Source organism: Rhipicephalus sanguineus, chromosome 6 (assembly GCF_013339695.2).
Source record: "Rhipicephalus sanguineus isolate Rsan-2018 chromosome 6, BIME_Rsan_1.4, whole genome shotgun sequence".
Classification (NCBI taxonomy): domain Eukaryota; kingdom Metazoa; phylum Arthropoda; class Arachnida; order Ixodida; family Ixodidae; genus Rhipicephalus; species Rhipicephalus sanguineus.
In genome coordinates this window covers 56437979-56452962 of record NC_051181.1, presented here as the reverse complement: position 1 = coordinate 56452962, position 14984 = coordinate 56437979, and positions in this window count along the sequence as shown.

Genomic DNA, 14984 nt, shown 5'->3' with positions numbered 1-14984 from the left:
TTGCAAAAACCGAAAATTGAATCTATTCGGTAGTAAGACCGAAAGACGAGCTAGTTGGTAGAAATTCATCTTGAGTAGCTTTTAGCGCAAAAAAAGGACACGGACACAGAGGGAGGGAACAAGACCAGCGCTCCCTCTGTGTCCCTCCCTCCCTCTGTGTCCGTGTCCTTTTTTTGCGCTAAAAGCTACTCAAGATGAATCTATTCGCCAAGGCGTCTCAACCCACCTTCACACAACAATTATTAACAAAATTACGTACATATTTCGCCACCTAGGCATCCTCAGTATACACAGGCAACGAATGAGTAGAGGTTGATCAGTACGGTAGTCACTTATGTTCTTTTAAACGTGCAGTAGGGGGGCGACGTTTATTCATGCAAGCAGACGCGTCACGAGAACAAAACACGATTCCAGGAATTTTTTCACCTTTGTTCCTGAGCCAGTGTCGTCGCATTGTTTAGGCCAAACCTATTTCCTGTCGTCCAGCAACATCCAACGAGCTCCGTCTTGCAACGCATTGCACGCGTGGCTTAGCAACATCCCCCTTGTGTTCTTAAAAGGGCCCCTAAAGCACAGAGATGTGGACATTTAGTTGTGGTGTGACAGTCGTGCATGAGTCTACAACGAACACGTAGCCGTAATAGCGGAGTTACGCACGTTTGTTGATCGAAACACTGAGATCGCTCGTTTCACTCTTTCATTCGCTACCCTCCACTCGTCTGCTGGTCTCCTCTAACAAAACCGCTTTGTGCTCCACGTCGAATGCCCCTCCCAATCTTACGTCACATGCCGTCATCGCTGACGCGCTCTTCGAAACAGCGGGAACTTCCGGTTGCCGCGACTCCGTGCTTCTCGGCTAACCGCTGTTGTTGCCGTTGCAGCCCTTGCTCGTACGAATTGTGCCGGTACGGACCCTGTGTTCATAACAGAGGATACTTTTGGCGCAAATCGAACGAGGACACATAACACGAAAGAACAGGACGGGCGCTGACGGCATTCTCTTATTTTGTGTTATGTGTCCTCGTTCGACTTGCGCCAAAAGTATCCTCAGTTATGAACTAGAGCCAAGTAGCTCAAACCAGAATTCTGCTAGACCCTGTCTTGCGCGCACGCCTTCAAAGGATGGCCAACATGATAGACCCGTACGGCGACAGGTGTCGCGTCTTTTCGTTTTAGGGGCGAAGCTCCTTATGCCGTGGGTCTGTCCATCCTCCGTTTGTACGTTTCTTTGTAGTAGCCACCTCTAGTTCGTGAGAAGGGCACGTTCTGGTATGCAGTAGAAGGAGAAGACGACGTTGACGAGTGAGACTCTCATGCGTGTTCGCCTGTGTGGCATTCTTTCTTCTTTACTGCGCGCGTTCTGGTATGCAGTAGAAGAAGAAGACGACGTTGACGAGTGACACTCTCGTGCGTGTTCGCCTGTGTGGCGTTCTTTCTTCTTTACTACGTCTCACGTTTTGAACGATACCCGAAGACAACATTTCAGAAGTAACGCGCCATGAGGCTCCCTCTTGGCATGCTTTCTCTTTAGCTCGGAGTCGACAGATGGAAGACAAATCTGCGGAACGGAGGGCACGGAAGGCGGCGGCAGCGCGAGCTCGCAGACAGAATCCTGAGGTGAGAGCCCGCGGCCGAAGCTGCACGTCGACGCCGCGAAGCAGATTCCGCCGTTCGAGCCCGCGAAGCCGAAGCTTCTCGACAAGCTGCACGGCTGCGGCGAGACGACCATGCGGACGTGTATACACCTGGTATTTTCTAATTTCCAGTTGCAACCCGTACAAGAACCGCTGTCCCTTCACTTCACGGACCATAAAGCCATGATAATGAATGGACAACGCAAGCCAAGCATCATCTAATTAAGAAAAATGAAAGTTTCATATTTGTAATATACACACAGTCTTTCTCACTCTTCCTATGATGATTGATGGGGCGTTACACAGAACATGCACGGTTTACCGATGATTCTCACCGGAGCTTCGCCCCACTCATCATCATTCACCACGTGGATATGCTGCGATTTATTTCTAGTCGGCGCTTTTGCAGCCAAGCACTGATGCGTGAAAGCCATCGCAAATCACTGTCTTCGCACCTTATCCGCGCACCTTATCCGACCGCGAGACGCGACTGTGCTGGTACGCTAGCGATTTGGCAGTTGCGTTTCGAACCGCATTAGGCGAATCGCAAGCGCGCACACAGTTGCTTGTAGACTAACCGGAAGTCGTAGGTTCTCTTTCTTCCAATCGCAGCATCGCCTGCATACCGCACCACAGATTCAACATGTTGACGTCACATACGTCACCGGAAGGGCCTGGAGACCGGAAGGGCCTCGAGAGGAGAAGAAATTGTTTATTGGAATTTTTGGCGCGCCCGCCGCTTGTAGCGCTGCCATGTGTGGAATCGTTGATAGTGACGGCATTCTGCACACGATGCGCGTGTTTACTTGAAATGTTTGAAAAAATGTCGCAGATGGTTTAGAGTCTTTCCTTTTAAGCCTTAATGACTTTTCCTGCCCAGTTTGCTCATGTAAGCTGCGTTGCAGTCTCCACGTCGTGATGTGAAGCTTGCGACCTACTTCAGCTTTGCCAACGCGATTTACTGTAAAATTTAGGGGGCCCTATGGGAAGGCCTCTTTTTCTGTTGCCCTGGCAAACTCAGTGGTGGAGCACGTCAAAACATGTGAGCTGAACTCAGTACCATTTCAGGTGAAAGTGCGATCATGACAGATTTTTAATCTTCAAAAAAATAAACTTATTCTGGATGCTTTCTAGGCGGTGCTGAAAGTGTTTACCCCGCCATTCAGTTCACATACGAAAGAGGGAAAGACAATATCTTGCCCTTTTTGGATGTGCTAGTACGCAGGGCTCATAATGATAGTGTGTAAACGAAAGTGTGCCATAAACAATTTTACACTGGGAATTGTTTTTTTTTCTTTTCACTCGTATCATCCAACCGAACACAAACGGCACTTTGTAAAAACATTTCGTTACGTTGTAACGCGGTGTCCACAAGTAAGCAGTTGTGGCTACAAGTGGAAAACATGATTGATGCCCTGGCAAGAAGGTATTATCTTATTATAAAGTCTTAATGCGGGCTTGTTGTTGCATAATTAACTTCTGGAAACAGCGCTAGCACGGGGCATAGAAAGAAACAAGAAAACTAAGCGCTGACTAACAACGTGTTTATTCCGTTGTAGTGGACTAAATACCCTTGAAAAAACAGGAACAAATATTCCTTCTTGTTTTCCCAGGGGTATATCCTAGGTCATTTATTAAAAATACACAGAAGCGAATGTGAAGAGGAACGGGGAGTGCGTCACGAGTGAAGACGTCGTCCATTCCATCTATTCCCCTTGTTCAAGGTGAATCAAACTCTGGAGATATTAAAACTCACTGGGCACACAAACCGTTTTTAAGCCCAATAAACCTTGTGACATGAATTCGCGAAATCCAAAGAGGGCACACCTGCTTATGATCAGAGCAGGCTCATCTACAAAGTGCGACGTGGGGTTTGCAACGCGACGAATAATTGGCACAACGGGCAGGAAAAGGCCAACGAGGCTTAAACCCAGGGGGATATTGCTAAGGCACTCATGCAACGAGTTCCAAGATGGAGCTCGTTGAACGCGGCTGGATAACAGGGCACAGCTTCGGCCTATACAATGCAACGAGAAGTGGGGCGAAAAGAATCTCCTGAAATTGTTGCGACACATCGGCTTGCAACAGAAACCTTGGCCCCATACCGGATGTTTACAAACGTACAGGGTATGTTCAAAAAGTAATGTCGATGAATCGATTAAAGAAGATCTCTTGATCAGATCAGTACAACACAATTAGGTTTCAAAGTAGGCTCCTCCTGCGGCGATCCATCGCGTTCAGTGATATTGCAAAGCATCGAACGCGGTACGGTAGGTCTCCTCAAGGATGTCCTTCAAAGCCTTCCTGCAAGCCTCTCTGACTTTGTCAACTGTCCCGAAATAATGTCCTTTCCTGGGCGTTTTCAAGCGCTGAAACAAAAGGAAGTCTGGAGGAGCCATGTCAGGACTGTAGGGCAGCTGGGGAACGTTTGGCGCCTTTCAGTCGACAAGGAAGTGGGTCAAGACGAAGGCGGTGTGGACGGTAATGGTCGTTGACGGCCGTCCAGCGCGCGCTTCATCGCTGACCTCTCTAGGACCTTCTAAAAGGGTCTTATGCCACCAGTACTTTTGAAATTATGACTAACAATTATCACCAAAGGTTTTTATTATAGGAAGATTTTCCACTTCGGACTTGTCGAGTGTCACACTGTTCCAACGAGCGCTGCATTGTCGCATTCACGGGAAATGAAAACGAGTGTCATGGAAAAGTCTATCCTTACTCTCGAGAGGGTAGGCTACGACAGTGCAACCGCACGTGCGTAAGCAACTCGCCCCTCTACCAATAACAAGCTGTTCTAGTCTGTTGTGAGTTATAGACGCTTTAAAATTTAATCACCGACATTACTTTTCGCACAACCTCTCTATGTGACTAGTGGACTGGTCAACCTCGACTCATTTGTTGCCACTGTATACTGAGGATCCAAGCGGTACGTACTAGCGCAAACTAGGAAAGAAAGACACGAGAAATAAGTAGGAGTACGCAGAAGGTAGCGCCCGATCTTCTACATCCTCCTACTTCTTTCTCGTTTCTTTCTTCCCTATTATGCGCCAGTACATACCCCTTCGATGTCAACCAACTCACCCAACAAGCAACAAGTCTTACTATACTGGCGATGCCAGCTGTATAGTTGGAGAAACATCTACGTCACCTGCCTTAAGTCGTAGTAGGCCTTTCACAATCGTACACAGTAAATGCCGAAATACTCATTGCTGACTGATACAAAAATAGTCATAATCTATGCATTGCAACGAAACATGGCTCACATGAAGACTCGGCACCTGCATCGTGATCTCGGTCCAAAGGAAGTTGCAAGGATCTCGCTCCTGCAAGCCACGATCTATAGTGCCAATTTTTCAACCAACCGCCTCACTCTTCCACGTTCTTTACGTGGATATGTGCCATATTTGGGACTTGTTATTTTAACTCCCACAGAATATCTATCTTCTAGGGAAAACAACCTTCACATTAAAGTAAATATACAAACCGGTGTTGCAGTAACATGAACACTAATACTGGCTCCATGATCCTTTTTGGAAGACGTAAAAGCAGGCACCAAACACTCACTAATAGATGCGCTGCAATCACTGAACGCTGAGCTAGGCAGCAAGCAGGTGGCATCACCATCCATGTCTGCGTAGGAAAATCGAATACATGGAAAAAGTATTGTACTGTGGGTGTCGAAATAAAAGAGAAACTTGACCCTCTCACATCATAGTGATGAGTGTAGTACCGGTTATGCAAGTAGCTACGCTTTTAACGTACCTGCATCATGAACCTCTTCCACCATTTCTAGAGGAAGCCCAGAGCCTGCAAAAGCACAAAATTCAGCGACCAATGTAGTACCGGACGGGCGCGCGAAATGACACAAAAACCATTACCTGCATCCAATGAAGGCAATGTAAATTCAGCAATCACATGCCCTTCCTGCCTCTCAGCCGTGGCTAGAATGACCTCTAAAAAATGAAAAAATACTAATATATTTGATGAAATACAGCCACAAATGTCTCATTTTTCCTATTGTACCGAAACCTTGCAGGACAGTGGTCACAAACCTCGCAGGCTTTCATTTCACAGCCTCTCGGAAATTTAATTCTGGGGTCTCATCTCCGCAATGACATGATCATGAGGTACACTATTGTAGAGAAGTCTGGATTGATTCTGACCACCCAATACACTAACCTGCAGCTAAATCTAAGTGCGAAGGTGTTTTTTTCATCTTGCCTCCATGAAAATGCGACCACCATGGCGAGAAATTGAGCCTGGCCACAGTGATTTGCTGCTATAATGATGAATTACGATTATAATATAATCATAGCACAACACATGAATGTTTCATTACAGCCGAGTGAGCGACAACATCCTAAATGCCATTGAAGATACCACAGCACGTGAACAATGTTATCAGGAACCACTACCAGCTTTTTTGTGCGTACCAAAAGCTCAACAGATCATCATCATCGGAGCAGAGCATTCTAGATGTCCTGTTTAAATTGCGAACGTTGAATGTAATGACACCTCCAAGTGGCATATTCGATGTAACAAGTGTGTGAACAAACAACGCATCTCAAACATCACAATAAAGCATTGTTGCCAATTTGTCTCTAGTACAAAATCAGACTAGGCTAACTTTATCAATGGTTTCGTTCCCTTACAACAGATGAATTAATGAAAGCAAAATCAGATTTAAGCAGGCAGACTACACTCGACGACAGATTATCTTGACATGGGAGCGAAGTCTACGGAGTGATGCGGGGCTTCCGCACATTCATGTTGCTCCGCAAGTAGTACGGAAGCGTGCGGCCGATTTCGCTTTTGATAGCTCGTATCGTTAGTCCTTTAGAAAATTCTATACACAAAAAATGTGAATGAAAGCAACATTTCGATTGTTCGGTGTACTTTTTTGTGTCATATTACGAGTATATTTTTCTTCGAGAACTAAACAGTGCATATGCGGCTGCACATTTGCCCACTACGTCATGGACGCCATATTTACTTTGGAAAAAGGGCGTGCTGAGAAGGTGGTGCTGTCTAAGAAACGGAAAGAAAAGGAAAGCATTCATGAAAAGTGAACAATAACTGTCTTTTACCTATGAGTTCCCCACAAATGTCTGAGCTTCATAATAAATAAAGCAGCTTTTATTTCAGCAAGGCCTATGCGAATATTATCAGTAAACTTAGGTACTGTTTGTTTTGGCGCGGTAGCAGGCATGCGCTTCAGTTTCGTAGGTTCCACAGTTCTGTCAAGAAAAGTTGTCGCCTAATCTATGCGGATAAGGTGGATGTTATGCAGTGTCCAACAAAACTTCAATCTGGAATTGTAGTGCTTAACGGAAACCAGCGACAAATCACAGCCACACCTGTGACTTGTTGTTGCTTGAAAATCACATGTAGGTGGTCACGGTTGGGCTTGACTCCACATTACCACAGAGACTGTGGTTGAAAGAGATGTTTTCTGTGCTACAACGTGGCACAGCGGGATTTTCCACAGAAACCTTCATTTCGAACTACCTAGCTAGCACCTAGCTGACAGCACATACCACAACACCATATTGGCTTTCTTGGTATGCATAAAATGTACTATATCATCCAATGATTAAAGCAGATAAATTATGTGGAAGCTCAGAACTCGATGAAAGTTCATTAGTAAAAGCAAATAATTGTCATCCACACTGTGTTACGAGTGAAATGAACAGATGTCTCTGCGAAACAAGACTTATTGAAATCTAACAATAGGATGAACTTTGCAACTGTGAAGCTTTCTTTCGAAGAAATTTGGATTGCCTTTTTTACGCTTAGTGTAAATAGCAGAAGCTGCTGTAGTGGCTCAGTAATTACGGTGCTCGGCTGCTGAACCGAAAGATGTGGGATCAATCCCCGATGTTAGAGACCCATGTACTATGTGGTGTCAGGGCACATTAACAAACCTTGGATGGTCAAAATTATCTAGAGACCTCCGCTACGATCTCTCATAACCAATGTCCCTTTGGAACGTCAAACCCCATAAACCAAGAAAGCACGTACAAAGTGGTGGATGAAAAATTTTTGCCCTCCGATTTCATTTCATCCTAAGCATGCTTGGTTGATTACCTCAATGCATAACATTACCTTGAACACTGAAATAGCCCTGGAAATTACACTGAATACCTCATCATACACTGAACATGCTTTTCCACAAATGTGAGCTTGCCGATTAGTATAGACTTCTTAGACTTTTTCATTTGCGACTGGTACCCGTAACACTACTGTGCTGTTGTGGAACGCATTTTTACCATTAAACTAAGCAAGAACACGTCAAAACTGTCTCAGTTTCACTACATAGCAACAATCACTGCAGCCTAACAGGGATAGTCATGTAGCTTAAGTTATCTATATATGGCTTATTCCAATAAATGCTATTGTTCGCTTTACATTCGATTAAGGACTAAAGGGTCAATATTTACCAATTTTGTCGAGCAGGGCGCTCGTTAGCCTCATGCTTAAGGCAGATGCCTCAGAAAGTTGCTTTCTCAACTTTTTATTTTCTTTATCCTTCTTTTCTATAGTTTTCTTTAATTCTTCCTCGAGTACACTTGGCGCCCCATCTGGTTGCTCGCTCTCATGGAACAGAAAGCAGGCTTAGGAGAACTTCTCGGTGTGCAGGTGGGTACCTGTTCATAATATAACTATTCACACACTAAACGCACACACACACAAGGGAAGATGATGGAACAGAGTGTTCTGCCCCGTCATCTTCTCTTGCGGTATGGGTTTTTAGCGCTTAAAGCAGTTACGAAGCGGGGTTTGTACAGATCTCAAAACCAAAAGCGTTCAAAGGTATTCAGAGATTTGAAAGGTCCTGTCAAATGTTTTTTTTAAAGAGCAAAGCCCAAGCAGGAATTCCCATTGAGGAATCTTTTTTGTAGTGTTTCCAAAATGTTGTGAATACTTGTATTGTATCGCTAAATAACAGCGTGCAAATATTCAAAGCTTCAATTATTCTATTCGAATACTTTGGTATGTCATTCAATTTGAAAAATACCTTCAGTGTTCGGAATATTTAAAAAAGTCCAAGCTAAGTGCCACTCTGGCAGCCATAGAAGGAGGCCTTCTATGTTTAAAAAGGAAATGCAATCACTAGATTATATAGCACAAAGCACTCGTCACGAACATCAATGAAATGTGGCCAATCCCTTGATTGCACTTTGTCTAAGATCGACAAGCACATCACGAACAGTCTCCACGTATCGGCCATTAAGCGTATCGCATATCGTTACCCCAGACTGCACAATCGACATTGTTTCTGCTTGTTTTATGTAATAGTGAAGACAGCCAGCAGTGGATGCCAGGGCCATAAACACAGTCTGTGGCTGACACATTGTCGGGAGTAAAATTCGCAACAATATAATAAATCCAACATATGCACCAATTGTTTTCATCGAAACACAACTACTAAGCCCTTCTTGATGTCACTGCATCAAGTGAACGATACGATGGGCAAGCAGTCTACATTTTTTGCAAACACTTATGTGAACGGAGTGCTGTCTTATCATGATGGATGTATGTAGGGGCAGGAGTGAGTAAGCTGTCGCATTGTTATAAAAATATGTACACGGTGGAACCTCAATGATGAGATGACTTCACTGAATTTAATTCATGCCGCAGGCAGGTTTATTGTTATATATTATGCAGCGGACTACTTGGATTTCAATTAACTGGAGTAGCTGATAGGACAAAGCTTCCTCCTGCACTGCCTTCCCTAGCAAAGTGCCATTAGAAATTTTCGCTTAATTTGCCTTACGTACTGTTTTGTGTTTTGTACTTGCTTTTACCTACCTAAAAATATGGCGCATGATTAACCTTCACGTGCATGTATACCACAGACTGCCAAATTCCCAGGGAAAAGACGGCGCTGCTCCCCTTGCTTTTTTTTACTGAGCAAGTGCGCAGTACGACATCGACGCAGTGTGCATTTGTCGATGAACTCTTGCCGGCCTGTACAGCTTGACACAAATCCTAACATGCAGCTAGAAAATAACGACAAGGGAGTCGCTGTCAAAGCATAGCACCATCTCTTCGGCAATGTAGACGTAGTCTACTTTGCAGAGCTTCTTTCTTTTCTCCAATTTCGAGTGCCTTTCCGTGAAAGTGGTCTTAGGCCTAGCTCATTTTCCCGAAACCATAGCGCAACGTACTTCTGCAATGGCTGCTAAAGTTATGGTGAACAAGTGGGCGTGTTTGTATCGCATCAGCCGAGGTAAAAGGCACGAAGACGACAACGGACAAGAGACACACACACACACACAGGGCGCCCGCACAAAGGTAAGAAGAAACATTGGGGGAAAGCCCGACGTACTAAAAACATACAACGTTAGGGTGAACAAGTGGGTGTCTTGGTACCGCATGATCCGAGGTAGGCGCCCTGTGTTTGTGTGGGTCTCTTCTCCGTCTTCGCCTTCGTGCCTGTAACCTCAGCTGCTGCTAAAGCTGTTTGTTCCAAAGATTAGTACGGGAAGGGCATAAGAATTTTCACATGCGACAGCACACCAAGGCCGGTTCCTACAGTTCCTACAGGGCGCAGTAAGAAGACCAGTGAGACAAAAGTAGTAGTGTACGTGCAGGAGCATGAGTGAAGTCATGGAAAGTTAACCTGAGAGAAAACAGACGAACAACTTTCTATGGGAATGAATGCCAAGACAAAGTGCGAAGAAAGCAACATAGAAAGGGAGCCACCACCAAAGCACCAATCTCCGCTTCATTCACATGCCATGTTTTTATTTCTTTCCATTAGGAACATCGTTTCTGAAATGTGGAATTAGCTCCATCAATACCAATCTACGAATGAAGTGAGGTTGCATAATTGGTGTTGCACTGCATTACTCACAAAATTCAACCTATGCAACGATGTAAAAAACACTTTCTGAACTTTGAAGGGCATCAAAAGTACATTTTACCATTTCGCGCACAAAAAAGAAGGAAATGGCGAAGACCAGTGAAAACGAGCACCATTTTCCAACAGATTCATTCAAAGTTTGCGCATGTCTTCATTGGCTTTCGCCCTATCCTTGTCTTGTGTTGGGCGCTAGATGTTGAAATAGAATACCAATAAGTCCAAATTTACATTATTTCATTGAAAATGCACTTTTTATTCACAAGGGCTTTCAAGGGTTTCAAAACCCTGTATGCAACCTGACAAAGCCACTTAATTATGACAGATGGAGCCCAGCAAACATCTAATTAGGCCGATAAGAAAAAATGCCACATACACTAACCACTTGAGCACCATCAGAGGTTGCTTGATGCAGCTATGGGTACTAATTTTAAGCATAACAAGCTATCTTTTATCATCACGAGATAGTTTTCATTGATTACCCATGACATCATACATATGAAAGCTTCTTTAGAATAACCGAGAGCGGAGCTAGTTGGTAAGTATTCCTTCTAAAAGACAGGACGTGCACACACGGACACTAGAAAGAAATCAAGACACCACAAACACCCACTAACAACTCTAGTCGGCGTTTTTGGTGCCTTGACGTCTTTCTAATGTCTGTATTTGCACGCCCTGTCTTTTAGAATGAAAGCTTCTTTTAAAGCTACTTTTGACATATATTTAGTGCAACCAAAATGATAATCTAACTACATTATGCTGGGAAAACAAAAAAGCATAGTGTTCAGAGCATGTGCACCGAAAAAAACAACAACAAGAAAAGCAGACATGAGAACCTAAAGTTTCTCAAATATATGCATCATGAAACCAGTTAATAAAAGAGCACTGAATAATTTTTACAATTGTTACCCAAGCACTATACAAGCCAGTTCTTCATTCAGTTGATACCACTACTTTCATCTATACAAAAAGTGGATATCGAATCTATGGTACATATTATCTTAGACACACGTGCAAAACTGCACCCAGTAGCTCGTAGCAGAGTACCAAAACATATTGATCAAAGCAAGTACAAACCTGACACTCATCGTCTTCTTCAGAACAAGCAATTATGATTTCCTGTAGCATGTGGGCAGCCTCCAGTCTGCTTCTTCAATTGTGTGCAGGTCCTGCAACTTGGTGATATAATACTGGGGTAGGTTCAGCAAATAACTGCCTAACAATGGCTGCTCGACAGTTTTGACTGTCACCATCTCCCAGCTTTTCCATGAATTCCCTTACGTCCCATCAAAATATATATAAAAAGCCATAGAACGATAACAAATAGTGAAGCGCAGTGTGTGTCATATAATGCTCTTTCCAGGTTCAATGGTGCGAAGCGTGATGCATCTTTATACGTCATTCAGAATTTCTGCAATGAAATATATGCAGTGAACAAAATAGCCAAGAGTATTTTGTAGCACTTTTATAGCTGGAAAAATAACATTTTGTAGCAGCTGCCATAAGTTTAGTAGCATGTATATGTATAAATATAGATATAGCGCCAATGTAAGGATTTAGAATGGCATAAAAAACAATTTTTTGGAGCCATAACATTTGCATGGGGACGGAATACCAGCCAAGTTGTATTCGCATTTTTTTTATGCATATGCCTGTCCAACAGCAGACGGTGATGTTCTTTTCCAGACATGATTTATCGATGCATTCTCCGCTTTTCCGCAATGGCGCTTTCGCTGTTGGTATTCGCAATCACCGCTGCTGACACCTCTCCAGTTCGCTAGCTTTTCTTTCTCCGCTATGAACAAGCTGCGACGCCTCAGCGCCTCACCTTCAGTTTCTCGCAATGGCCTTCTATGTCATAGCGTAGGAGTGCCACCGCACTACAACGAGGCGAGCACGAGTGCATAAGAACATTCCACGAGCTGTGCTGCGTCGACTTTTAAAGACGATAGTCTTTCTTGGGGAACTTAAACGCAGAAATTTTGGTCTGTCTTTCTGTCTGTCTGTCTGTCTTTCTGTTTGTCGGCACGTCCCTCGATTCAGCCTCTCGGCCAAAGTTGAACCACTTGCCCAAGGGCCAGCCGTCTTGAACTGGTACGGCTGTTCATACTTGTGAACGTTGTCGATCAAAAAGTAAATATCATGCATATCTGAGGTGCAACATCACTAGGTAAGTATTAGGTGGCGTGTTCCTTTAATAGAAAATGCATACATACGTAATTTTAAGGACCCTAGTTTCTTAAGCTGCGCTGAAAATGCATAAGAATGGAAGCTTGAGCGAGTTGGTATGCGTTCATCTTTGTTGAAACAGCGCTGACTAGACGACGACGAAGTAAAAGAAGGCACAGGACAGGCAGCGCCTCTCCTGTGCCTTCTTTTACTTCGTCGTCGTCTAGTGAGCGCTGTTTCAACAAAGCTGAAAATGCGACTGCGCTGAAATTTGCCTTCCTCCGCGCCCTTCGCACGAGCTCATTGTTGTGTTTCGGTTTCGGTTCTGTGTTGCACTGTACGAATGCCATGGGTTGGTGTTGAAAAACTTTAGTTTTGAGAAGGCCAAGAAGGTGAAAAAAAATATTTAAAAAATGAAAAAGCAGCGTTGTGGGCGGCCTTCAGGCTGCCGGTTGTGGGCGCCGCTCTGGCGTTCCTGTTTTACCCAGGCGACGTGTAAATAAAAGAGTGTGTGGAGAGTACTCGTTGAGTGCGGACGTTTCTCTGCAAAGGTCTTCGCCTGCTGCTGCGCCGGGACTACCAGCACGCAACACAGCACTCATGTTTCCCGACGTATTGCCAGATGGCGTCCATATCTCACACAGCGCCTCTTCTATTGTCTTTACACGACATTTGCAGCGAAGCACGCAGATACGCGGCCAATTTTTTTTCTATATTCTTTTGTCAATTTTTGTGTAGATATGGGCGCGAGGCAGCAAAATCTCACCCGCAGGAAACTGGCTTGGCATTACACCTGTGCTTTGAAAAGGACAACAGGAGTGCGCCAGAATGCTTTTTCACAAACAGGAAGCAATCGGACACCAACGCAATGACGTGGTAACTTCATGTGCAAATACTAGAACATTTCACCTGAAACGAAAAAGTTGCTAAAACCTCTAACAGTCAGAATATTTGGTACAAACCAATTACCATCATCACCTTTGTCATCATCACTAGAACCCGAAGAAAATTTAGCCCTATGCTCCCAGATTTCTTATTCTGTAAATGATGGCCACGAACGCAAGATATCAAAGCTCCCAACGTTCAGGGAAGCAGCCCTTCCTTTTAATGGAAAGAATAATTGTATCTTATGGGGCATGGGCAAGATGGCTGAAGAGTGTGGGTGAAACATAACAGAACGAAAGTGCTGCCACTGCACGTATTTGCCATGTGGGATGTTGCCGCTGCTACAATATGCTCGTAACGTCACTGTCAAAAATTGTAGTGAGAATGTGCTCTTTTAGATGGGTACATGTGCTTGCAGCGAAAGATGGTGTAGCAAAATCTGACAGTGGCCAGAGTTGCCATGCTGTCATGGCTACTTAACTTGATGCGAAAGTTGAAGTGCATTGGCGATGGCAGCGGTGTACAGCTCGGCTGAGTGCTACAGTGTTACATTCATGGCTCGTGGTGCGCACAAGGCATGTTTCCCGAAAGGCGCAGCTTGGTCACCGTGCTTGATTGGGCTGGTTGGTGCATAGTAGACGAACAATCTTGGTAGCAGCAGATGATGACAATATGGGCTGGTGCTGATGCTATAAATGGTGTCTACACATTTCACCGTCTTTTATGTTTAAAAAAAAAGCACACTGCACAATCCCTGTGCTCCACCTTTACATGACATATTCTTTAATGCAGAAAAAGATCTTTCAAGTGGGCAAACAAGTAACTCTTTACAAGTTACTTACAGGTAAGTCTGCTAGTCAAACAGTGATATTGCCTTACACTACCTACTGTAAAATCCTTAGCAAGCCCCTCTCCCCCACTTAAAGTGAAAGATAATTGGACAACATTTTGAGAGGTGTCCCTTACTCGGTCAGGGACCAAAATTCAAGGTGGCGGCGGAAGAGCCTCTAAGAAGATTGCACCATTGTGCTTCAAATGAAATGCTTTATTAAATATGCATGCTTGTACTATTTTACTGAACGAGAGGGAATGCTCGTGTGAAATTTGATGTGTTTTGAAAACGGGTGAAGGTGTTCTTGAAATCTACCAAACAATTTGTGACAACTCAGAATGCAACCCAAAGGCACCACTCTGTAAAAGCACTACAAAATCGGGCACATATCTAAAGACTCTTACAAATTGGGTTCCTAGGAGCCTGCTGCCGGATTCCGTAGGCGAGGAGAGGTTACAAAAAAATGACGGGATGGGAGGGGAAGGGGGCGCTTGCTTGGCCACTGGCGCATATTTCAAATCTTCCGAAACGGGGAAGGGGGCGCTTGGTAAAGCACGGGCACTTGCTCGGGACTTTACGGTAAGTATTCCGATGAGAT